Genomic DNA, 27,667 nt, shown 5'->3' with positions numbered 1-27,667 from the left:
TGTATCTGTTTTCCTATAACCCAGCAGTTATTATTTAATTTTTCCTCAACTTTGCCAATCTTGTGAGTGGCAGCTGGTACACGAGAATAGTTTTCATTTGCATTCCACTAATTATTAGTGATTTAGGACTGGCTTTTGATAGTTTGGATTTCTTCCTCTGAAAATTCCTATTCATATCAATATTCATTAAAATATTAGTCGACAATTTTCTTTCTCTGTTTTGAATCTTCCTACTTTAGGTTTCCAGATCACATTGTCTTGTAGAAGGAATTTAGTAGGAGCCCTTCATTTCCTATTTTTAAAAACAATGTAATACTGGAATTGTTCTTTAAATATTTAGTAGAATTTGCTTATAAATCCATCTGATCATGGGGATATTTGTGGGGGGGTGAATTCATTTATTATCTATTTAATATTTTTTCTACGACAGTCAGTACTCTATTTCTTATTCTGTTAATCTAGGAAATCTTTTTTGTAAATATCAATTTCATTTAGATTGTCAGTTTTACTGGCTTATAGTTGGGTTAAATAGTCTTAATAATTACCTTGTTCATTGGTTTTGAATTCATCTTTTTCATTTTTGATATCGCTAATTGTTTTTCTTTTAAGTTAGCTAATTGTTTATTTTTTAAAATCACCTCGCAGTTTTATTTATTAATTCATTTTTCCCAAATTTTGTTGATCTCTCCATTAATTTTCATGATTTCTAGTTTGGCATTTATTTGGAGGTTTTATTGGTCTTCTAGGTTATTGGAGTTGTTCTTCAGCTGCATGGTCAGTTCATTGATTTGTGCTTTCTTTTATTGATGAAAGGATTTGGACATACAAATTGTCTGCTTTAGCTACATTACACACATTTTGGTATACTGTTTCATTGTTGTCATTATCATTAATTGTTCATTGTTTCTGTTATTTTTTTTTGATCCAGTCTTTCTGTAGGGTTATTTAGTTTACAAATAATTTGTAGTCTTTGCTTCAGAGGCTTTTTATTTAATGTAATTTTATTGCATTATATTTGGTAAAATGTGTGTTTAGTATATCTGGTTTTCTGCAGAAATTTTATGAGATTGTTATGAACTAATTCATCATTTTTTTTTGAAATTGCCATGTACAACTGAGAAATGTACATATTCTACTCTATTGTCCTTTACTATTCTTCAGAGGTCTATCACATATAACTTTTCTAAAACACTATTCAGGTCTTTCATTTCTATTTTGTTTATTTTTTGTTAAATTTATCTTGGTCTAAAAGAGGTTAACTTGAGATACTCATTTTAGTTTTACTACCTGTTTCTCCCTGTAACTCATTTAACTTTGTCTTTAAGAATTTAAATGTTATACCATCTAGTTCATATGTTTATTATAGGTATTTCTTGTCTATGCTACTTTCTGGGAAAAATATTTCCTTCTTTATCTTGTCTAATTACATCTAGTTTTGCTATTGGTTTTTCTGAGTTCATGAGTGCTGTACATGTACAGGCAATGCAACAAAGTCCTGCCCCTTGAGTCAGCAAAGGGACCCCTATAATCCCCTTCTGAAAAGTAGTCAGACCTCTTTATGGTTTGTAGGCTGAGAGGTCTGGAAATTGCCTCTGCTGCCACTGATTCAGTTATCCCCCAGGTCTACTACTGGTTTAAGGCCTGTGCTGACCCAGGTGCAACAGGTCTTTTCTTCCAACCCTCTAAGTTGTCTTGGACTGGAAAATTGTTTCACCTTGACCTTTTGTGGGTTCTGTCACTCTAGAATTTGTGCTCAGGCATTATTTGAAGTTATTTGGAGAGATTTTTAGAGTGAGATCAGAAGAGTCTCTGCCTTTTCTCTGCCATGTCAGATCATTTTCTACCAAGTATTACTCCCACCAGTTTCTAGTTCCCAGCCCCCACTGGACTTACAGGCTGCCCAGACCCAATCTACTCAGGGTTTCACCTGTTAGAGTAGTTGTAAAACCTGGCCTGGATTCTTAGACTCCCAAATCCCCATGGTATGAGCTCTTCAGTTCTATGCCCTATTTCTGCTATCTAGAATTATTGTCGTTGTTTGTCTTTCATTCTCAAAAAGGAACATGGCAACAGGAATGTGATGCCATGACTTGCTAGCAAACTGGGTTTAAGTGAGGAAGACTTGTGCAAAACCATCAGGTCCAGTGGCAAGATATAAATCAGAATGACTGGAGATGGTCCTTTATGTAGTGGGAAACTTTGGCCTTTTTAAGCTAAAGTCTTTCCCAAGTCTCAGTTTGACTGAAGCAAAGCCCATTCAGTGATTGACTAGGTAAGAAATGAGGCAAAGAATGACCTCTTTTACATAGAAAAGAAAGGGATTGAGGAAAAGTCCCAAACCCCAGGCCTATTTTTCAGGGTCATATGGTACAAAGGAGTTCGTGAGTTGTGGTATGAGGTGAGTCCTTTACCCTCAGATTTAAATGCAGAAAAAGGTACATGAATTTCTGATTCAGAATGTTTTAAAAATACTGAACTTTGCAACTCTGCTGTCCATAGAAAAGGCTGCTCCCAACAAGATGGTAGAGCAATGCAAAATATCCACATATTTTCCAATTCCCCAGAAATCAAAATTTAAAAAAAAAACTAGACCTCCAGAATCTTCCATATGAATGATGTCATATGTTAGGTGATCCAGGTGATACAAGATAGAATATAAGTAAGTGTTAATTTGTGTGGATAGACTATATAAATTCCACAGGAGTTCAGAGGAAGCAGATCAAACTGAGGTTTAGTTCACGTATCTTTAATACATAGACACAACAACTAGCAAATAGTCAAAGGAATAGTATTTAGACATCTGAATGTCATTATTCATCCCTGTATAAAAAACAGATATAGTCAGGACCCTTAAAAGAATGAATTGGTGGATTTTGTATCCCTTTGTCTATTAACAGTGACAGAGGTGCTCACTTCAAAGGACAAATTGTAAAGAAAATCTGCATGACGCTAAAGATCCAGCAGTAGATTCACCAACCCTTTTACTGGGAGTAGTGGAATTACACAATGTAATTTAAAAATGAAATAACTAAGATTTGTGCTGAAACTGAATTTAAATGGATAGATGTTTTACCCAAAGGCCTCATGAATCAAAAATAGTTATTGGTTTTCCACTGCCTCTAGGATTACACATAAACTCTCATCCCAGAATTAAAAGCCTTCCAAAATCTAGATCCATTCTGCTTTTCCACATATTTGCTATTCTTCCCTATCATTCCCTCTTTGTTCTAGTCAAACTAGACCACAAGCTATTTCCTTGAACTCAGCATTCAATCATTTCATTTCCTATCTCCATGTACTTGTTTAAACTGTCCCTCTTATAAGGGAGTGGACTGAACTCCCTTTTCATCTGCACCTCTTACAATTCCTATAGTCTTCCAAGATTCTACTAAGATGCCAATTCCTACCAGCTAGTACTACTTTCCTCCTGAATTTACCTTGAATTTATTTAAGAGACGTATTATACACCTCTTCCTCCTTCATTCCCCCAGTAAAATGTAAGCTCCATGAGGGCAGGGACTGTTAAATTTTTGTCTTTGTATCCCTCACACAGATAGCAGATTTTTTAAAAAATGTATCTTTTCTTGTGGAACTCCAAAGCATAAAATTATGTGTTTAATTTTATGGCATGGATTACAAGGATAATAAACATTTAACAGAGAAGGCCAGAAGGGGACTGGCTCAGTAATGAGTTTCTAAAATTGTGATGTACCACTAGTGAATCTTCCCCTAATTTTCAACACCTTTTTATTTGACAAAAATTATAAAGTTATGTATCAGGCAATATTATTTTGGTCACTACCAAATGAATTACTGTGCTAATGAGTTTGAAGAGCTCAGAATCAAATGTCATGTTAAATAAGCAATCAGCAGCAAAGGTGCTGCATGAGTTGAATTGATTTTTTTAAATATCTAAATGTAGAGGTGATATGTCCATTTTGATATGTCCTCTATATGCAATTATAACCAGTATACAGGCAACTATTATTTTTCACTACTTGTAGAAGAGGGTTTTCATGATTGGGGAGAAAGTAAACAAAAGTTAATGAATGAACCTTCAATTCCTCAAACTTCAAATTAGTCTCCTCTTGACATACTGGAGTTTAAAAAAAAAAAGCTGCACTGCAGAAGTTTGCATTTAATGAACAGGCTTGGTGACCTGAACTTGTTTCACTTATAGTTCAGTAAGTTTGATTTAAAATGACTGACACTTGACTTGCCTAAATCTAGGTTACAGTCCTCCTAACAGCAGAAAATATCCACAACAAACTTACTCCATGCTAAAAGCCAGATCATATCCCTTGTGTTTCCTTATGGCAATTTGTCATTTCAGAATGCTTCCCTGTCAGCATGGATACAAAATACAAATGAAACTGGTGAAGATGTAAGTGTGCATATAACATGGTTTTCATAAACCAATGGGTTTTACTTTACATCCCAATAAACTCTAGAGAGCACTAACTGAAATCTAATAGATGGCTACATAGTTACAGATATACACAGGTTATACATAGGTATATCTGTATGTATCTATCTATCCATATAGATAGATACATACACACACATGTGTGTGTGTGTGTGTTTAACAAATGTAAGAAAAAATATGAATAAGTACACAGGTCAAATAGGAAGAAGTGCTAAGAATATATATGTATATATGTGTTATGCATATATGATATATGCGATATATAAATATATGTATATATGATATGTAAATACATGTATACTTAGGAATGGATGGTTTGAATCCTACTAAATTAGACTTAAATAAAGCATGCCATGAAAACTAATAAAGGCCAGTACATTAAGTTCCTTAATGATCTCATTCCAAGGATCCTTGAAATCCAACCTCCTTAAAAAAAATTCATGACTAAATGGAAGGAAATGGTGATTATTTCTTTCTTCTTTCCCCTTATGACAAAAATATTTCATAATATTCCGATCAACTAAAACAACATCCTGTGTGACTTTAGATGTGAAATATTTGTGTATACAAACACAAACAGTGATGAGACCATTGAATGAAGCAGTATAGACAAAAAAGAGAAGAACACCCAGGATGGAGCCCTGTGGGACATCATTTAGTGAGCATAACCTGGATAAGGATCCAGCAAAAGTGACAGAGAAGGAACAATCAAATAGGAGGAGAACAGAGAGAGTGAAGTAGTAGAAATCTAGAAAGAGTATCAAGGAAAAGTTGGTGATGGACAGTGTTACAGGATGCAGAGAAGTCAACAAACATGAGAATAGAGAAAAGGCCTTTGAATATTGCAATTAGAAGAGTATTGATAACTTTAGAGAGCAGTTCAGGTGGAATGATAAGGTAAGAAGTCAGATTGTAGGGACTTAAAAGAGTGAGAAAAGAGGAAGCAAAAATAACTATGGTAGCCAGTCTTCTCAAGTTTAGCCACAAAGGGCAGAAGAGATATAGGACTCTTTTTAGTAGGAATGGGAGAATCAAGTGAGGATTTTGTGAAGTTGGGGGAGATTTAGGCATCTTTCAAGACAGCAGGGAAGAAGCTAATAGACAGGGAGAGATTAAAGATAAGTAAAAGAGTGAGGATGACAGGGAATCTTTTGGAGGAAATGGGATGGTGTAAGATCACTTGTGCATGTAAAAGGGGTTTGCCTTAGTAAGGAGTAGGGTCACCTCTTTGTGAGAGATAGGGGTGAAGGAAGAGTTAATGGGAGAAGTCATCTGAGTTAAATGAGAAGAGAGAAATAGCTCCCTGTAAATGACTTCAATTATTTTTCTGTAAAATATGAGGCAAGATTCTCAGCTGAGAGGCTGGGAGGGGAAGGAGAGGTCTGAGTTCAATGAAACATTTTGGAAGAGCCATTGTGGAAAGTAGAATAGTGAGCTGATAAGCACAGTGGAGAAAAATTGCCTCACAGCAGTGAGGGCCCAGGTGAGGGTTGTGTAACTAAATTCATAGTGAACCCAATTAAAATGGTTGCATAATTTTTCTCCACCTTCATTTAGCAACATGCGTATAGGAGCGAAGGCATGTGTCATGACAGATATGAAGCTGTCCTAATAGTCAAGAAAATATACTTTGCTTTTTCCTGACTCTTCTATTAGCTGTGTGTGGCCCTGGAAGGCACAACAAATTTATTGATCTACACTGGCAGAAATAATTTCATTTCTAGGAGTTTGCTACATCAATGAAATCATAGATTTGGATAAAAACAAAACAAAACAAAACACCCTTAAAGGCATACACAAATATGAGTTTTCCAATAAAAATAATTTAAGTGATTCAGTTTATATAGAGCATTTTGTGGAGGGAACAAATTTATCAAAAAAAAAAAACGCAACTACATCCTTCCCGTCAGAGAAATGTATACCTGTAGGAGGAGTTCTAAGGTACCAACCCATAAAGTCAGACATCTCTCTATTCTACAGACCATTTCTTAGGCATGAGAAAGGTCCTGAGTCATTTATATTCAAATTTTAACTCATCCAGAGCATATATACTCAAGATTAACCTATCTACAGAGTCTGAGAGTTTATCCACTTGTATATTTATATTTTTATACAACTATTTGAACAGAGGCACTTTTATACTGTAGTCCTTCACTGACTCTCTATAACCCCCAGTACCATGGTTACTGGATAACTGAAAAAATACTTTGAAAGTAAAAGCATGAAATGTATCTTGGAGAAGGCTCCTGCACAGAAATTTGTGGAAACATATTTGTTTTTCCAACCCAGAAAATAGAATTAGCTAAAATTAGCAATCATAGTTGAGGAGAGTTTTTTAAACTTCACGATGCACTTTATATGTATTATCTCATTTGAGCTTCCCAACCATAAAAAGGTCAGGCAATACATGCATTATTCCCATTTCACAGAGGACAAATCAGAGAGAGATTAAGAGACATGGTCACATGTAATGTAATATGTGGGATATGAACTCAGGTCTTCCTGACTCAAAATCTAATCGTTTATCATTGAGTAGAATGAATTACTATTGATAAATTCTCTTTGTTTTTGAAGATATCAGTAAATCACCACAATAATGTTAAGGACATGTGATTTTACCTCCTTGCAAAATTTCTCTAACCATGTAAATTATGGCCCATCTATAATTGATATTCTTAGCTGTTGCCTCAGGCTTTGAAGGGTAAGGGATGGGGTAGGATTTTAATGTAGGTCTTCCTGAATGCAAGTCAAACATTCTATTCAGGAAGTGTTATATATCCCTATTTGTTTTAATTTTTCTTTGCTACTGAAAACATATCTTAAAGAACCATCGATTCACTGTATATTAGATTTTAGTGGGTCCTTTATTTGAATGAATAGTTTAAATTTGTATTTATAATTCTTTCTTGCTCATAAAATGGAAGAAAAATAAATCCTATCTTGACAACATTGGGTTATCATTTTGTATAGAATGATCTTACACATTAAGAATAGGAAATTATGGTTTACTACAATTAAACAGTGTGTTAATACTTGAATACATAAATTGATGTACCAGCTGAATATGTATGTGATTATATAATATAGATAAAGTGAAATATATATTTATGTATGTATATATGTATGTGTATATATTTATAGTTGGATATGTGGCACATATAATCTTTGCTATTGTAGATACTGAGTCTGGGAGATCTCTTCAGTTTTGTAGTTTTAAGCTTCAATTTACTAAGCTATTGGATATTCAAAAATTTAGCATTCATATGTTGAGCCCACAGAAGTGGAATATGGGCCACTTGGTTGCCTAGAAGGGGCGGGCTGATACAGGTGAGCAGATCAAAGTTTTTGTATTGATCAGAGTGAAACCTGGCCCTTAAGTTGCCCATGAATGTCCAATCTGGGTGAAGTAGAGAAAGAGCCCAAAACAATGACAACATGTGTTTATGTGAATGTGTGGTTTTTGTGGCAAAGATACTGAAGTGGTTTGCCATTTCCTTCTCTAGTGGATTGATCACCTTTTTGTCAGAACTCTCCACTATGACCTGTATGTCTTAGGTAACACTGCATAGCATAGCTCATAGTTTTATTAAGCTATGCAAGCCCCTCTACCATGACAAGGCAGTGATCTAAGAGGAGTATGTGTGTATGTGTGTACATATATGTGTGTATCTGTGAATACACACATATATATGTGTATATACATGTATAGTATGTATATATGTATATATAATATGTATAGCAAACATAATCATAAAAAGTATATGTCTATGTGTAATTTTGTATATATGTATATATTACAAATTATGTATGGACTAAAGACTATTCAACAGATTTAGTACTGGGCTTCCAACAATATCATCTGAACAAACATTGATAAAATAAAATAGAATCCTTCCCAAGCAAAGTCGATTCCCATTTCTGCAGGAAATATGAAATGAAATTTGGAAAATAGCTTGGAACACTTCCATGAATAAATTAAACTCATTTATAATTATAAGAATAGAATACACATGTGATTCAAACTAGAATATTTGTAATCTAAATCCAGGTGTTACCCCTCACATATACTGTAAAGAGAAGGAAAGATTGGCCTATGCCAAAAAGAGCAGGTGGATAAGTAGTTTCACATGGGAACAAGAGGAGGGATGAGTCTTCCCTTCACCCAGGTAGTTTTCTGCCTCAGAACGGAAAATAACATGATGAACAGGAACAGGATTTACCAGGGAGACAAAATACCTGATCCCATAGGGGACTAAGAAAGATCAGATGCTACAAAGGAATGTCAAAAGAGTTTGAGAACTGAATGGTCTGGGATTTGTAGCTCAGAGGAAGAAGTATTCCTCCTCAGCCCTAAGGGGACTACTTTCTCAAATGACATGAAGAGAAGTGGTTTCTCCATTAGCGGAATATTTTGATTGGAGACTGGATATTGTGAAAATTATTCCTATCAGGTATTAGATTTTGACTTTTCAGGTTTTCTGTGATTTTATGATTTATGAGACAACGTGGACGAGTGTCAGACAAGATAAAAAAATATAGATGGGTACCAGTCAGCACTGACAGAGAGAGCATCCGCATTAATAATATCACATGTCCATCAAAATATACATAAACACTCAGATATATAGTATGAATAGAGAGGAGATTCATTCTTTTCTTTTGCTGGATGACTCTTGTTCGTGTACTCCCAACAATTCCAGTTTTAGAAACAAGGAAATATAGTTCCCAAGAAGTTAAGAAATGTGCCCAGTATTATGCAATTAATAAATATGTGAGTTAGGATTTAAATGTAGGTTTCTTGAGTGCTTTCAAGAAAGGTCTAGACACTTTCCATTCATTCAGTCATACTGCTTCAATGGCATGGTCAAAACTACATAGTATGAAATATTTGTAAAGTATCATTTGTAATTGTTGTTCTCATTGTTGCCATTATTAATGTTATTCATACTTATTTTTGTATATAATTTTAAAGATAACAAAGTACTTTGATACACATTATGTTATTTGATCCTCAAAACAGCCATGTTTGATATTTAGGGCAGGTATTATTATCCCAATTTTACAGATGCAGGAATAGTTTCAGAAAGCTTAAGTGACTTACTCAAGATAATAGAGGTAACAAATTATATTTCCAAGTTTCAAAAATGTTGAATGGTCTCTCAAGTATACTTATTTCCTAATTAGTAGTATAGTTACATAATCCACCTACTAGATTATATACTCAAGATCTGAGGTTTGGCATAGTGCCTTCAAGCAATAGACATTTAAACACTTGTTTGATTGCTTGTTACTTTTCTAAATGGGGTGCCTCAGTGAGACTTCACCTCTTACACTTGTATACTCAAATGTCCCTTTGATCTTATCAATGTGGATATCACTTCTGCAGATGAAAAATCAGATGTACCTTCTCATCCCCTGTAATTCTGCTCCGTTGTCTGTTGAACTCTGACTCTAAGTTAAGGGCTCTTCACATTGTACCATGCTGCCTCCCTTATCCACTTCATCTCTAAACATCCAAGATCTGAACATGAGTTTGCATATAAACTTCTATCCTACTGCTTTTTTTTTGAAATTTCTCTTCATCTCATGGATTAGATTCAGTCCCTATCCATGGTCTTTCCACTTATGTAGGGGGGAGATTTGTTTTAAAATAACCCATGAAAATATGAATTCATTAATACCCACTTTAAAAAGGATCTCTTACTGAAAAACAATAAGGTCATTTTATGAATTCATTTTCAATTCTAATTTTTGAAGTATTGTGGCTAGAGATTCAAAACATTTCTTAGAATTAACATTTTTATTGGATTTGAAAATTATAGCTTCAAGAAAGAAGATTATCTCAAATTCAGAGGCCAAGCTGTAATAATATTAATAGGAAGTTTCATACACATCAAGAAAATAATTTAATAGAACACTGAATTAGAATTAGAATCATAGATCAAGACCTGGAAGAGACCCCAAAGGCCCTCTAGTCCAGTGCTATTAATTTAAGAGATAAGAAGTCCTAGGCCTAGGGAAGTTAATTGACTTGCCCAAGGTCACATAAGTATAATAAGTGTCCGAGGCAGGATTTGAACAGTTCAAACAGGATTTGGCAGTTCTCTGACACCAGAGCCAGTGGTCTTTCCACAAGAGCTCTATCAAGCATTTAGAATATATTCATTCATTCAATGAACAAATCACATCAACATTTATTGAACATCTACTGATGAATGAATTTTATTTTGGCAAAGAGTTTGTAACTATACAAAACTAAACAATGCATTGCTTCAATCTATTTCAGGGAAAGTAGTTGCTGAAACTATTTTAATGACGACTGCATAGGCCAGAGATGTCAAACTCTAGTAGGAATGCTGGCTATGTGGGTCACATATTGACTTAGCTTTCAAATGCTTTGTTATCTATGTTTTATTGTATTTTCATTTATTTTATTAAATATTTCCCTATTACATTTTAATCTGGTTTGGCCAGGGAGTATTACAGACAGCATGTTCGATACATCTAACGTAGATCTGGCAATCAGATAACTAACAAGATATTTTATCCATAAATTTTATTCTCTGGTATTTTGTACTTATCAAAAAAGTATAAAATTGAGCTGACAACCTGTTGAGAAAAAAAAGTGTGTTCTCTTTCATTTATACTTTTGGCAAGGAACTGTAGTAAATTATTTATAAGGGCTATCACAAATAAAGAGGAGGCCACACTAAAGTATTTCTCTAAATCAAATCCCACTTTTGTTACTAGCTATGTGACAATGTAAATGGAAATAAAATTACCTGTGGTCCTTATACTCAAGGCTTGTTGTTAGGACCAAATGAGATAATCATTGATGTTTATATTGTTTATGGTTTGAAAAACACTTTAGAGGAATATTGATAAGTAACTGAAACTCAGAAGTTATTTAAGTAACTAACCCAAAGTCAAGGTCAGAAGTGGAATTCAAGCCAAGTTTCTCCTGAATCCAAGTCCAGTGCTCTTTTCACTCCATGTTATTGTTGGTTGTTGTTCAGTTGTTTCAGTTATGTCCGATTTTTCATGGTCCATTGTCTGTTAAGCTGAAAAATATGAATTGAACTCTGACTCTAAGTTAAGGGCTCTTCACATTCTACCATGCTATCTGTTTTACCCATTTCATCTCTAAATATCCAAGATCAGAGCATGAGTTAGAATATAAATTTCTATCCTACTGATTTTTTTTAAATTGTGCCCATACAAGAAAACGCACTTGGGGTTTTCTTGGCAAAGATACTGGAGTGGTTTGCTATTTCCCTCTCCAGATTATTTTTACAGATGAGGAAACTGAGGCAACCAGGGTTAAGTTACTTGCCCAACTAGTAAGTGTCTGTTTTTGAATTTGGACTCAGGTCTTTCCGACTCCAGGCTGGGCGTTCTATCTACTGTGCCACTTATCTGCCCATCATAGACCTTAAAGACGCTTATATGAAGGCTCTTGTGTGTGGATGGGGGTGTTGAGGAGGAGTCCAGAGTGTTGGGGACTTCAAGAACAGAAGTGTCTATCACCAGTACAGATCATCAACTCAAAGGAATTGTAGTGTAGTAGGTAGAGTGTTGGACATAGAGTCAAGGAGACTTGGGCTTGAATCCTGTACATTATGCTTGGGAAAACAATTAATTTTTCTGGAACTGATTTAATGTTGCTGAGCTATGGCCCATATTTCCAGTCAGTTGATCACTATTGCCACTTTGATGTTTTGTGAAAGTCTCAAATTCATTACATCTAATACTGATTTCACCACCTCAACTTGTGTCCTAACCAGCTTCAAAAATAAACCAACTTCTTTCTTATTCCCGACTTCTCTGACTTTATCATAGTCACTACCATTGCTGCCCTAGTAATTTGTCCTAAAAGCTTGAAATTGACTTTGACCCATTACTTTCCTTTATTCTTCCTGTTCAATAAATCAGTGTCCTGTATATTTTCTTGTCAAAATGTCTCTCATCTGTCCCTACTTTCTCCATCATTGTGCAGACTTATTGGATATCTAACTGTTCCAACTGATTCTGGGCACCTCTCTCTCTTCTCCAATCCATCCTGAGTCCATCTGTGAGAATGAATCGTGTAAAAGACTTTTTGTTATTTGAAAAAAATGCCTGAAAAATTTGATGGTTTGCTTCCAACATTGCATACCTATGGCAATTTCCAACAATTTGGCAAATGACACTCAGGTGGTAGTGATTTCCTTTCAATAGGATTGTGTTTGCCTGTACCCATACAAGCACCTGTATTCTTCCTACTCCCAGACAGTTGCATTTTCTACTTCCCACTTGTTTCCTTTTTCAGTGTAGATTGTCCTCTGAATCATTTTACCAGTTTTCACCTGGAAACAAAGGAAAGAGGAGAATGTCATACCTCTACATAGGAGAAGATGGATCACATAGTTCATAGTTGGAGAAAGTTTTCATTTATTATAAAGTTCCATTTTCTATTCCCACAGAAACAATATTTAATTTTAAGAGTCTTATTTTATAAAGTTCATCCAAAGGCATTGTATACAAATAATTAATGCAGCACCAGTTTTAAATAAGCCTGTGGATAAAAAGGCACAAAAACAAATGTTTATGGTTAAACGGCAGGAAGAACATTTCCTAGTCCTTTATGAAATGGGGTATGTGGGGGAGTGAAATGGATTTGAAAGAAAATAGGGGGGAAATTGCCATCTTTACACAGATGTGGAATAAGTGGCTGTCTATATAATGTGATTGACTGCAAGAGGTTCAGAAAGGTCCTCATGTGGAAATTAGTATCTCTCCTCCTACTGCCAGACTACTTTTGACCCAAATCTACAACTAGAGATTGATTCCTTTAGGTAAAAGAATGCCCCCTGTCAAATGTAAAAACACTTAAAGCTTCTCAAGAACCACTTAGTGAAAAAGAAATTCCTACTCACCCAGCAAAAATGTCTCTGCTCCGCTTCAATATTGTTTCAGATTTGCCAAGGAAGCTTTTCCTGCTCATCATTGCTTAAATAGGAGGTTTAAAATAACCTTAGGTATGATGAAAATGTTAAGACACATTCTCCCAGTACAAAAGTCATGATTGCTTCATCCCAACCCCTATGGTTCATCCAAGTAGCTTTTCAATCTATGCTTACAATTTTCAGGGCAGGGGAATGGGGGATTTATCAAGATGTTGCAATCATTTTATAATATGTAAGCCTATGGTATAATGAACTTTAATCTGCACCAAATGTCTGAGAAATTCTTACTGTAATTTTGTACAAATGCTGGACTTGAACATGTCAGTGCAAATCCTTGAATGGGCCTTCATCCAAAGGGCAATAAAAATTAACCAAAAAATCCACATAATGTGTCCTTGTTAATTATTCAAAGCTGTTAGCATGGTTACCTCCCCAATTGTCAAAGACCATGATCCAACTCCTATTAACATAACTAAAAGTTACAATGCTGAGCAAAAGAAACAGGAAGTGATATAAATACCAGTATAAAAAGCTAGTTTTGTTGTTCAAGACCTATGCTATTTGTAGCTGAATCTCCAGCCCAATGCTATGGGAAACAGCAGCTCTCTAAGTGAATTCCTGAGAAATGGAGGAAGCTTCACTTTTAGGGTGAACTTTGCCTCTGAAAAATGAAATAAATTTAAAGGAAAAAAATGACCACATTGCTGCCTAAATGTTCCCTCTTCTTCCCTGGTCAGGAAATAAGGATATAGTTCATAGATTTTCCCTTGCCCACCTGTTTCCCAGCTTTGTCACTAGTATTAAAATTTGTTCTCCAATTACTTCCAGCTGCTCTACTTCCAAAGGACCATCTAGAAAACCGGCATCACAAGAACTCTCTTCTAGGTACTCTTTTTTCATCAGTGTATGAAACTGTTAATATAGAAACATCCTATATTAGCATAGCTCAAGACCTACCCTGCAATTTATAATCTTAGGGATCTGCTTGGAACACTAAGATGTTAAGGGACTGTGCAGGGTAACAGAGTTGGTACTTGAGCATAGACTGTCAAAGGCCTATAGAGCTAAAACTGGAAGGGATATAAGAGGCCATCTGTTCCAAATAACTTACTTTACAGATGAGGAAATAGGCCAAAGGAGAATACAGGACTTTCTAAACCTGTAGCCACTCAACTATCACTAATGCCATGCTTCCTCTCAACTATGAAATTATTTAAAAATAATTGTGAAATAAGAATTACCTAGAAAGAAGACCCTGTAGCAAATTCTCCATTCTCTTAAAATACATTTTTCCTCTGTATTATTATTGTCCAATTGTCGAGGTAAAATTCTTATTTATTGCCAGTATCTTTTGCTTTTGGAATGTTGAACTCCAAGATCTCCTTTGCTTTATTGTCAAAGCTACCTGGTTTTGTGTGATCCTGAATGTAATCTATGCCTTTAGGACTGTTCGAATATTTTTGTCTTTGGCCTAGAAACTGGATTTTGGCTGATTTTCCTGAGACTTTTCATTTTAGAATTTATTTTCATGGGTGATTGGTGAGTTATTTTTATTTTCACTTTCCTTCTGGTTTGGCATGAAAGTCTGCATTGTATAATGGATAAAAAAAACTATCTTGAAATAAGGAAGACCTAGGATTTTTCTTATGTAAAATAATTTTTTTTTCTTTCCAGCCTCTTTTGTAGAGACTATAAATTCTTTATGGATGGTGGTTCTTCTGTGTGCATATATATGCACATGAACATGTACTTATGAAAATATATATGTGTGATATATATATATAAAATCATGTAATACACTATATTACTTAATATATATGTATCATATGTAAGTATAATATCTATCAATCATCTATTTATCTATGTCTTTATTTCCTGAATTGGAGCTTTGCCCCAGGGCCAGGCTATGCCACCTGATGCACTTTCAGGTAAGAGGTCCTACCTCTGCACATATTTTTCAAATCAGTGGTTTTTGACAGAAAATATTGTGATTTTCATCAATTTTTCAATCTTTATTTTTTTAAACCTGGATTGTCTCATAAAGTTATTGATTTCTTCATTTAATCTTTTTAATTTCATTTTTAATCTTACTTAATATTTTTATTTTTTTAATTTTCCCCAGGTACATGTAAAAACAATTTAACATTTTTTTTAAACTTTGAGTTCCAAATTGCCTCCTTTCCTCCCTTCCCACCTTTCCCCATTGAGAATTTGATATAGATTATACAAGTGTAGTCATGCAAAACACTTCCATAACAGTCATGTTGTGAAAGAAAATATAGACCCCCCCCAGAAAAAGAAATAAAGCAAAAAAAAGTATGCTTTAATATATATTCAGATACAATCAGTTCTTTCTGTAGGGATGGATAGCATTTTTCATCATACGTCCTTCAGAGTTGTCTTGGATCATTGTATTGCTGAGAATACCTAAGTCATTTGCAGCTGATCTAATTACAATATTGCTGTTACTCTGTAGACACTACATTCCACTTTGGATCAGCTTATGCAAGTCTTTCAAGATTTTTCTGAGAGCATTCTACTCATCATTTCCCATAGCACAATAGTATTCTGTCATAATCACATACTACAACTTGTTCAGTCATTCCCCAATTGATGATCATCCCCTCAATTTCTAATTCCTTGCCCCTAGTAAAGATCTGTTATAAATATTTTACAGACATAGGTTCTTATTCTTTTTTTAAATCTCTTTTGGGATACAGATTTAATAGTGCTAGGTCAAAGGGTATGCATGGTTTTATAGCCCTATAGGCATAACTCCAAATTGCTCTGCATAATGATTGAATCAGTTCACAACTCCACTAATAATGCATTAATCCCCATTTTTCCCACATCCTCTCCATTTGTCATTTTCCTTTTCTATCTTATTAGCCAAACTAATAAATATGAGGTAGTACTTCAGAATTGTTTGTTTGTATTTCTCCAATCAGTAGTGTTAGAGTATTTTTTTTTCCATATGACTATAGATAACTTTGATTAGTTCATCTTAAAACTGTTCATATATTTTAATTATTTATCATCTGGGGAATAACTCTTAATTTTATATAAATTTGACTCAGTTCTCTATATGTTTGAGAAATGAGGTGTTTATCAGAGAAACTTCCTTCAATTTTTTTTAGTTACTATTGCTAACTCCATTCTATTCCCTCCATTTTTTCTATTCTCTCTCTCCTTTTACCCTCTCCTCTTCAAAAGTGCTTAGCTTCTGACTACTGCCTCCCCCAATTTGCCTTCCTTTCTATCACTCCCCTTCTCTTATCTCATTCCCCTCTTATTTTCCTCTAGGGTGAGATAGATTTCTGTACCCAATTGAGTGTGTATTTTATTCCCTTTTTGAGCCAATTCTAATGAGAAGGTTCAGTCACTTCCCCACGCCATCCCCCCTTCCCCTACATTGTAAAAGCTTTTGCTTGCCTCTTTTATGTGAGATAATTTAGCCCATTCTACCCTTTCCTTTACCTTTCTCCCAATACATTCCTCTCTCACCCCTTAATTTTATTTTTTTAGATATTCATATTCAACTCAAACTCTGTCTATACATACTCCTATCTGCTTTGATAATGAGAACGTTCTGAGTTACAAGTATTGTCTTCCAATGTAGGAATGTAAACAGTTTAACTTTATTAAGTTCCTTAGGATTTCCCTTTTCTGTTTATATTTGCATGCTTTTTTTTTTGCATCTTGTATTTGAAAGTTGAATTCTCTATTCAGAGCTGAACTTTTCATCAAGAACTCTTGAAAGTCCTCTATTTCATTGAATATCCTTTTTTCCCTTGAATGATTATACTCAGTTTTGCTGGGTAGGTTATTCTTGGTTGTAATCCTAGCTCCTTTGCCCTCTGGAATACCATATTGAAAGTCCTCTGATCCTTTAATGTGGAAGCTATTAAATCTTGTGTTATCTTGACTGTGGCTCCATGATATTTACATTGTTTCTTTCTGACTGCTTGCAATATTTTCTCCTTCACCTAGGAGTTCTGGAATTTGGCTATAATATTCATGGGCATTTTAATTTTGGGATCTCTTTCAGGAGGTGATTGGTGGATTCCTTCAATTTCTCTTTCACTCTCTGGTTATAGAATATCAGGGCAGTTTTTCTTGATAATTTCATGAAAGATGGTGTCTAGGCCCTTTTTCAATCATGGTTTTCAGGTAGCCCAATAATTTTTAAATGATCTCTCCTGAATCTATTTTTAAGGTCAGTTGATTTTCCAATGAGATATTCATCATTGTCTTCTTTTTCTATTCTTTTGTTTTTGTTTCATTGTTTCTCATTTTCTAAAGAAGTCATTGGCTTTCATCTGCTCAATTCTAATTTTTAAGGAATTATTTTGTTCAGTGAGCTTTTTTATTTTTTTAAAAAATTAATTTATTTTTAGTTTTCAACATTCAGTTCCTTAAGATTTTGAGTTAAAAAATTTTCTCTCCCTCTCACTTCTTTTCCCCTCCCAAGATGGTGTACAATCTGATACAGGCTCTACTCATAAATTCATATTAAGCATATTTCCTCATTGTTCATGATATAAAGGACAATTAGAACTAATGGGAAGAACCATGAGAATGAAGCAATAAAATAAACACAAAGGAAAAGGAGAGCAAAGTGTATGCTTCCATCTGAATTCAGACTCCATATTTCTTTCTCTGGGTGTGTATACCAATTTCCCTCAGGAATCTTTTAGTGTTGTCTTAGATTATCATGTTGCTGTGAAGAGCCAAGTCTATCAAAGTCAGTCATCCCAGCTGTTACTGTGTACAATGTTCTCCTGGTTCTGCTCATTTCACTCTGTATCAGTTCATGTAAGTCTTTCAAAATTGTTTTTTTTTTAAAGTCTGCCTGATCATCATTTCTTTTAGCACAATAGTGCTAAGTTGTAAATGAATGGTATATGAATATAAAAATGTAATGAACTCCCTAAGAAAAAAAAAATCTTCCAAGACAGTTGGATTTACAAGTGAATTATATCAAACATTTAAAGAACAGCTAATTCCAATACTATATAAACTATTTGGGAAAATAGGTGAAGAAGGAGTCCTACCAAATTCCTTTATGATGTAGATATGGTGCTGATACCTAAACTAAGAAGAGCCAAAACAGAGAAAGAATATTATTACATTTTTAGTTTTCAACATTCAGTTCCATAAGATTCTGAGTTAAAAATTTTCTCCCCCTCTCATTCCTTTTCCCCTTTGATATACCACATTACATTCATATCCCACAACTTGTTCAGCCATACCCCAATTGATGGACATCCCCTCAGTTTCCAATTCTTTACCACCACAAAAATAGCCGCTATAAATATTTTTGTACATGCAGGTCCTTTTCCTCTTGTTATGATCCCTTTGGGATATAGCACTAGAAATGGTATTTCTGGGTCAAAGGATATGCCCAATTTTATAGCCCTTTGGGCATAGTTCCAAAGTGATCTCCAAAATGGTTGGATCAGTTCACAACTCCACCAACAATGTATTAGTGTTCCAATTTTTCCATATCTTCTCCAACATTTATCATTGTACTGTTTTGTCATGTAAGCCAATCTGATAGGTGCGATGTGATACCTCAGTTACTTTGATTTACATTTCTCTAATCCATAGTGATTTAGAGCATGTTTTCGTATGACTATAGATGGATTTAATTTCTTCATCTGAGAACTGCCTGTTCATATCCTTTGACCATTTATCAATTGAGAAATAACTTGTATTCTTATAAATTTGACTTAGTTCTCTGTATATTTTAGAAATGAGGCCCTTATCAGAGACACTTCTTGTAAAAGATTTCTGTTAGTTTTGTTGTTATGATCAATTATGCTGATAATTTTCTTAATATTGAGAAATGTTGTGCCTTCCTTGCACAAATCCTACCCAGTCATGGTGTATTGTCCTTGAGATAAGTTATTGTAATCTCTTTGCCAATATTTTATTTAAAATGTTTGCATCTATATTCATTAGAGAAATTTGTCTACAATTTTCTTTCTCTGTTTTGGCTCTTCTTGGTTTAGATATTAGCACCATATCTACATCATAAAGGAATTTGGTAGGACTCCTTCTTCACCTATTTTTCCAAATAGTTTATATAGCATTGGAATTAGTTGTTCTTTAAATGTTTGATATAATTCACTTATAAATCCAACTGGCCTGGGAGATTTTTTTCTTAGGGAGTTCATTGATGGTTTGTTCAATTTCTTTTTCTGAAATGGTGCTGTTTAAGTATTTTATTTCCTCTTCCATGAATCTAGGCAATTTATATTTTTATAAATATTCATCCATTTCACTAACATTTTCAAACTTATTGGCATGCAGTTCAGAAAAATAGCCCCTAATTATTGTTTTAATTTCCTCTTCCATGGTGGTGAATTCACCCTTTTAATTTTTGATGCTGGTAATTTATTTTTCTTCCATCTTTTTTTTAAATCAAATTAACCAATGATTTAATCATTTTGTTGCTTTTTTCATAAAACCAGTTCTTAGTTTTATGTATTAGTTCAATAGTTTTCTTAATTTCAATTTTATTAATCTCTTCTTTGGTTTTGAGAATTTCTAATTTGGTATTTAAGTGGGGATTTTTAATTTGTTCTTTTTCTAGCTTTTTTAGTTGTATGCCCAATTCATTCATTGATCTCTTCCTTCTCTATTTTATTTGTATAAGCATTTAGAGATATAAAACTTCCCCTAAGAACTGCTTTTGCTGCATCCCATAAGTTTTGGTATGTTGTCTCATTATTGTCATTCTCTTGGATGAAGTTATTGATTGTTTCTATGATTTGTTGCTTGATTCCACTCATTCTTTAGGATTGGATTATTTAGTTTCCAATTAATTTTTAGTCAACCTTTCCATGGCCCTTTATTACATGTAAATTTTATAGCATCATGATCTGAAAAAGATGCATTTAATATTTCTGCCTTTCTGCATTGGATTGTGAGAATTTAATACCCCAACACATGGTCAATTTTTGTGTAGGTGCCATGTACCACTGAGAATAAGGTATATTCCTTTCTTTAGCCATTCAGTTTTCTCCAGAGGTCAACCATATTTGACTTTTCTAAAATTCTACTGATCTCTTTAACTTCTTTCTTGTTTATTTTATGGTTAGATTTATCTAGTTATGAGAGGGGGGAGGTTGAAGTGTTCCACTAGTATAGTTTTGCTGTCTATTTTTTCCTATAACTCCCTTATCCTCTCCTTTAAGAATCTGGATGCTATATCACTTGGTGCATATATATTTAGTAATATTACTTCATTGTCTATGGTACCTTTTAGCAGGATGTAGTTTCCTTCCTTACCTCTTTTAATTAGATCTATTTTTGCTTTTTCTTTGTCTGAGATCAGGATTGCTACTCCTGCTTTTTTCACTTCAGCTGAAGCATAATATATTCTGTTCCAGCCTTTTGCTTTTACTCTGTGTGTATCTCTCTGGTTCAAATGTGTTTCTTGTAAACAACATATTGTTGTATTATGGTTCTTAATTCACTCTGCTATCTGCTTCTGTTTTATGGGAAAGTTCATCCCATTTACATTCACAGTTGTGATTACTAGTTGTGTCTTCCTCTCCATCCTATCCCCTCCTTATTTATACTTTTCCTTCTCCTTTCTCCCTTTCCTTCCTCAGTAGAGTTCTCCTTTTGACCACTACCCTCCCCAAGATGGTGTATACCTCTCATTTCTTTTCCCAATTTTTCTTCTACCTCTCTTATTTGACTTTTAAAATCCTTCTTGAGCTCTTCTAAGAAGGCTTTTTGGGCTTGAGACCAGTTCATTTTCCCCTTTGAGGTTCTGGATGTGAGTATATTGACAATGTTGTCCTCTTCCAAATTTGTGCCTTGATCTTTCCTTTACCCATAATAAAAATCTATGGTCATTGTCCCTTTCTGCTTTTTCCTCTTGCTATTTGCTTATTTCCTGATTTAAAAAAAAAAAGTTGAGCTCTCCTGCTGTAACAAAGGTGCACTTACCCAAACTTCTTTTTCTGTTCACCCAAGCCTTGCATTTGAATGTTTGGCTCCTGCTCACCCAGGCCTCACACAGGGATGTTTCACTGTTGGTGGATGTCCATCAGCCTGGAGCTTTGCCTCCTGGAGTTTTGCTTCCCAGAGTTATGCTGAGGCACCAGGTGATTTGGCTGCTGGAAAACACGATCTGCTGTGGTGATTTTTCTGAGCTGGTGTATCCCGGTTCTGCTGCCTGTATTGAGGCTCACAGGGAAGGGGAGGTGCTGCTGTTGTCACTTGCCTGCTCCACTAACCTGTGTCTCAGGGTCTCCCCCTGGTATGCTGAGGTGGGGTTTGTTGATGGCTTGTTGGGATGCCTCCCTTCCTATACTGCTTTCCCTCCCCCAGAGTGAGAGGGGCCTTTTCTGTTAATCCCCAAAGCTTCCTAGAATACAAGATGCTGTGCCCCATCTTTATGCTGACTCAAGGCTTTTTCTGGGCTTTCAGAGGTCATTAAGGGAGGGTGAGAGCAACTTAATTCTTACTCCTCCATCTTGGCTCCCAGGAGTGGAACCCTAGTTGGTTTTTTAAGGTATTATTTTCTTCAGTATTTTTTGTGTCTCCTTTACCTACCTGTTGACTCATTTTTCATGATTTTCTTACATAACTCTCATTTCTCTTCCCAATTTTTCTTCTACCTCCCTTACTTGATCAAAATCTTTTTGAGCTCTTCCATGACCTGCCTGAGACAAATTCATATTTTTTCTTGGAAGCTTTGGATGTAGGAGCTTTTATTTTGTTATCTTCTTCTGAGTGTATGTTTTTATTTTCCTTGTTACCCTAATACCTTTCTATGGTCAGATTTTTTTTCTGTTTTTTTTTTTGCTCATATTCCCAGTCTATTACTTCACTTTTAACACTTTGTGAAAGTAGGACTGTGCTTCAAGGGTGGAAGGTACACTGTCCCATGCTTCAGGGGTTTTGTGCAGCTATTTTCAGAGAGTTTTCAGTTCTTCCAAGGTGGTATAGTTTAAGGAGAGGTGTTTACTGGTCTCCTAGCCTGTGTTCTGCTCTGTGAGTGACCACAAGCAATCTTTTCTACCCTGAAACCATGATGAGGGTCCCTCACTGCACTGCAGCCATGAACTCTAGTGTTCTAGTGCTCCTCCTTGCCCCAGGACTACCACCCAGGACTGAGACCTAGATCCAAGTGTGGGCAAAGCAACATAGTCCTGCCCCTAGTTACGGCAAAGAGACTCCTATAATCTCCTTCTGACCAGTTGTTCAACCCTCTTACCATGTGTGGGCTGAAAGGTCTGGAAGCAACCACTGCTGCTCTTGGTTTGCTGGGAATGGGGCTATGCTGGCATTACCTACTCTGGGCTGTGCTCTATTCTCACCCAAGTGTGATAGACCTTCTAAATTATCTTTGCATCTATGGGCTAAGAGATCTGGAAAACACTACTGCTGCCACTGATTCAGTCACACTGAGGCCTGCATGTGGTTTGCTGGAGCCTGGACCACACTCCTCTCTCACTCTGGTATGACAGACCTTTCCTGCTGACCTTGTAAGTTGTCTTGGGCTGGAAATTTTTTTTACCTTTTTTTGTGAGTTCTGCTGTTCTATAATTTTAGAATCATTATTTAAAGGTGTTTGGAGATGATCAGTAGATACTTTTCGTTTCTATTTTACCCTCTAATTCTAGACTATTGGGGCTGTTTTTCTTTAGAATTTCTTGAAAGACAACAATAAGGCTCTTTTTTTGATCATGGCTTTCAGGTATTTCAATAATTCTTAAATTATTTCTCCTTGGTCTATTTTCCAGGTCAGTTGTTTTTTACAATGAGTATTTTTTTCATTCTTTTGATTTTGTTTTATTGTTTCTTGATGTCTCATAAAGGTATTTGGTATTATTTGCCAAATTCTTTTAAGGAATCCTCTTCTTCAGTCAACTTTGTTACTTACTCTTCCATTTGGCCAATTCTGCTTTTCTTTTTTTTTCCTTTTTTTTTCCTTTTTATTTTTCACATGTGTTTTTAAAACTTTGGGTTACAAATTTTCTCCCTTCCTCCCTTCCCACCCACCCTCATTGAAAAGGCAAGCATCTCGATACAGGTTATAGATGTGTAGTCATGCAAAACACTTCCATAGTAGTCCTGTTGTGAAAAACTAAGTACATTTCCCTTCATCCTATCCTACCCCCCATTTATTCTATTCTCTCTTTTGACCCTGTCCCTTCTCAGAAGTATTTGCTTTTGATTATCCCCTCCCTCAATCTGCCCTCTCCTCCACCAACCCCCTGCTGTCTTGTTCTCTTCCCCCCTTATTTTCCTGTAGGGTAAGATAGATTTCCATACCTCATTATGTATGTTATTCCTTCCTTAAGCCAAATCCTATGAGAATAAGATTCACTCATTCCCTCTCACCCTCCCCCATTTCCCCTCCACTGTAAAAGGCTTTTCTTGTCTGTTTCATGTGAGATATTTTACCTCATTCTACTTTTCCCTCTCCTTCTCCCAGTATAATCTTCTCCCACCCCTTAATTTTATTTTCCAGATATCACCCCTTCAACTCACCCTGTGCCCTCTATCTATCTATACAAACATATAATTTTTCCCTCCCACTACCCTAATACTGACAAAATGATCATGAGTTACAAACATCATCTTTCCATGTAGGAATGTGAACAGTTCAACCTTAATAAGTCTCTTATGATTTCTCTTTCCTATCTACTTCTTCCATGTTTCACTTGAATCTTGTATTTGAAGGTCAAATTTTCTATTCAGCTCTGACCTTTCCTCAGGAATGCTTGAAAGTTCCCTATTTCATTGAATGACCACTTTTTTCCCCTGAAGGATTATACTCAGTTTTGCTGGGTAGGTAATTCTAGGTTGTAGTCCTAACTCCTTTGCCCTCTGGAATATCATATTCCATGCCCTCTGGACCCTTACTGTAGAAACTGCTAAATCTAGTGTTATCCTGATTGTGTTTCTACAATACTTGAATTGTTTCCTTCTGGCTATTTGCAATATCTTCTCCTTGACCTGGGAATTCTGGAATTTGGCTACAACATTCCTAGGAGTTTTCCTTTGGGGATTGCTTTCAGGAGGTGATTGGTGGATTCTTTCAAATTCTATTTTGCCCTCTGGTTCTAAAATATCAGGGCAGTTTTCCTGGATAATTTCTTGAAAGATGATATCTAGGCTCTTCTTTTTGATCATGGCTTTCAGATAGTCCAATAATTTTTAAGTTCTCTCTCCTGGATCTATTTTCCAGGTCAGTTATTTTTCCAATGAGATATTTCACATTCTCTTCTATTTTTTCATTCCTTTGGATTAGTGTTACAGTGCCTTGATTTCTCAAGTTGTACCTATCTTCCAATTTCTCATTCTAATTTTTAAGGAAGTATTTTCTTCAGTAAGCTTTTGGACTTTCTTTTCCATTTGGCCAATTTTGCTTTTAAGGGCATTCTTCTCCTCATTGGCTTTTTTGGACCTCTTTTGCCATTTGGGTTAGGCTATTTTGAAGGTGTTATTTTCTTCAGTTTTTTTGGGGGGGTCTCCTTTAGCATCACTCTCAGTTTTTCCTCTACTTCACCTATTGGCTTCTCAAAATCCTTTTTGAGCTCTTCCATGGCCTGGGACCAATTCATATTTTTCTTGGAGGCTTTGGATGTTGGAGCTTTGGCCTCATTGTCTTTTTCTGGTTGTATGTTTTGATCTTCTTTGTCATCAAAGTAAGATAATATAGTCTGACTCTTTTTGTGCTGCTTGCTCATGATCCCAGTCAATTACTTGACTTATAAACTCTTTGTTAAGGTAAGAGTCTGTTTGCAGTGTGGAGAATGTACTGTCCCAAGCTTCAGGGGTTTTGTGCAGCTGTTTTCAGAGCTACTTCTAGGAACCTATAAATTTTCAGTTCTTCCAAGGTGGTATGATAAGGGGTGAAGTATTTACTCCTTTCCTGGCCGGTGCTCTGGTCTATGAGCACTCTTTTCTGTCTTCGAACTGTGAGGAGGGTTTCCTCTCCACAGCCACTACAAGCTCCACCACCCCAGTGCTCCTCCTCGCCCTAGGACCGCCACCCAGATCCAAGCAAGGGCAAAGCAAAAGAATCCTGCACCAGCAGAGAGATTCCTGCAATCCTCCTCTGATCAGCTACTTGATTCCCCCTCACTCTGTGGGCTAGAAGCTCCGGAGGCAGCTGCTGCCCTGGCTGAGCTTGGGGACTGGAGCTGAGACCACCGACTTCTCTCTCTCACCTCAGACACAAACTTTTCCCACTGACCTTCTAAGTTGTCTTTGGCATTCATGGGTTGAGAAGTCTGGAAACCACCACAGCTGCCTGCAATTCAGTACTCTGAGGCCTGCTCCAGGCTCGCTGCAGCCTGTGTGCCCACGCTGAACTACGCTCCTCTCCCAGCCTGGTGCAATATACCTTTCTGATCAACCATCCAGGCTGTCTTGGGCTGGAAATTTGTTTCACTCTGTCTTTTTGTGGGTTCTGCTGCTTTAGAATTTGTTTAGAGTCATTTTTTATAGGTATTTGGAGGGGTTTGAGGGAGAGTTTAAGAAAGTCACTGCTTTTGCTCCACCACCTTGACTCCCAGGCAATTCTGCTTTTCAAGGCATTCTTCTACTCATTGGACTTTTGTGCCTCTTTTACCATTTAGCCTATTCTGTATTTTTTTTGTTTGTTTTTTTGATTAGGCAATTGTGTTAAATGACTTGCCTAGGGTCACACAGCTAGTAAGTGTTATGTGTCTGAGGCCAGATTTGAACTCAAGTCCTCCTGACTCCAGGGCCAGTGCTCTATCTGCTACACCACCTACCTGCCCCAGCCTATTCTGTTTTTTAAGGTGTTATTTTCTTCAGTGTTTTCTGTGCCTCTTTTACCAAACTGTTGACTCTTTTTTCATGATTTTCTTGCATCACTCTCATTTCTGTTCCCAATTTTCCCTCTACCTCTCTTACTTGATTTTTAAAATCCTTTTTGAGCATCTCCATGTTTTGGTGCCAATTCATAATTTTCTTTCAGTCCTTGGATGTAGGAGCTTTGACTTTATTGTCTTCTTCTGGGTTTGTGTTTTGATCTTTCTGTCACCATAGTAACCTTCTATGTTATCAGGATCTTTTTATCCTGCTTATTCATTTTCCAGTCTATTTCTTGACTTTTAACTCTATGCTGAAGTGGGACTCTGCTTCACGAGAGAGAGAGCATAGTCCCAAGCTTCAGATTTTTGCCCATCTGTTTTCAGAGGTAATTCTGGGGACATGTAAATTTTTGTTCTTCCAAGATGGTATGATCTAGGGAGAAGTGTGTTTACTACTCTCCTGTAATATGCACTGGTCTGTGAGTGATCACAAGGACTCTTTTCAGCCCTGGAAGTGTGACCAGGGCCCCTGTGCCCTGTGGACACAAGCTCTAGTATACCTCCTCACCCTGGGACTGAGACCCAGGACTGCAACTTAGTTCGAAGATGCAAAAGAGCCCTGCCTCTATCCCCACCCCATGCCAGTAAAGGGACCTTTGATCCTTCTGACTGGTGTCTGACCCTCTTACCATCAGAAACTGTCACTGATGACATTGCCGCCAAGGCCTGGTCCTGATTTGCTGGGGCACATTCTATGTTGGCATAGCCTTCACTGGAATGGACTCCACTCTCACCTTGGTGCAACAGACATTTCTGGTCAACCTTCTAAGTTGTTTTAGATAGTAAAATTGTTTCATTCTGTCCTTTTGTGGTTGTGCAACTCTAGAATTTGCTTTGAAGCATTATTTTTAGGTATTTGGGGTGGTTTGGGGAAGAGGCAAGTCCCTGCCTTTTCTCTGCCACCTTGGCTCTGCCTCCATAGTATGTTCTTTTCTAGCATAGCAGTTGCCAAGAATATATTAGCATTAATATAACAAATCAGAAGAAGAAAGGAAGGTCCCTTGCATGACTTGAATCAGGTTATAGTGATAGTATTATAATAGCCAAATAAATGACTTACTATTAGGCTATAATTCCACCAGCATTTAGTTATACTTTAACATTTGGGCATGCAATTAAGGGGAGCAACATTTGATAAGAAGACCTACTTCTGTTTCCTTATGTTTGTTTTTAAGTGTTTTCTTCAGAAGTTGTCTCAAATAGACACAAATCCTAAATAAATATTAATGGATTGGTTACCTTTTAAAAATCCTGTACTTTTAGATGAGGACAGATAATACTAGGGTGGCCTGTATCGTGGAATGTTTGGGATTCAACAATATTACAATTACGAAAAAATTGACTTAATATAAACTGTTAAAAAGGCATTCATTGTCAAGAAGTCATATTGAGATTTCTGGATTGTTGTTTTAAGAAGAATT

This window comes from Vombatus ursinus, unplaced genomic scaffold (assembly GCF_900497805.2).
Source record: "Vombatus ursinus unplaced genomic scaffold, bare-nosed wombat genome assembly UNPS02014798.1, whole genome shotgun sequence".
Classification (NCBI taxonomy): Eukaryota; Metazoa; Chordata; class Mammalia; order Diprotodontia; family Vombatidae; genus Vombatus; species Vombatus ursinus.
The sequence above is the reverse complement of the archived record's forward strand: the minus strand, read 5'-3'. Positions refer to the sequence as shown.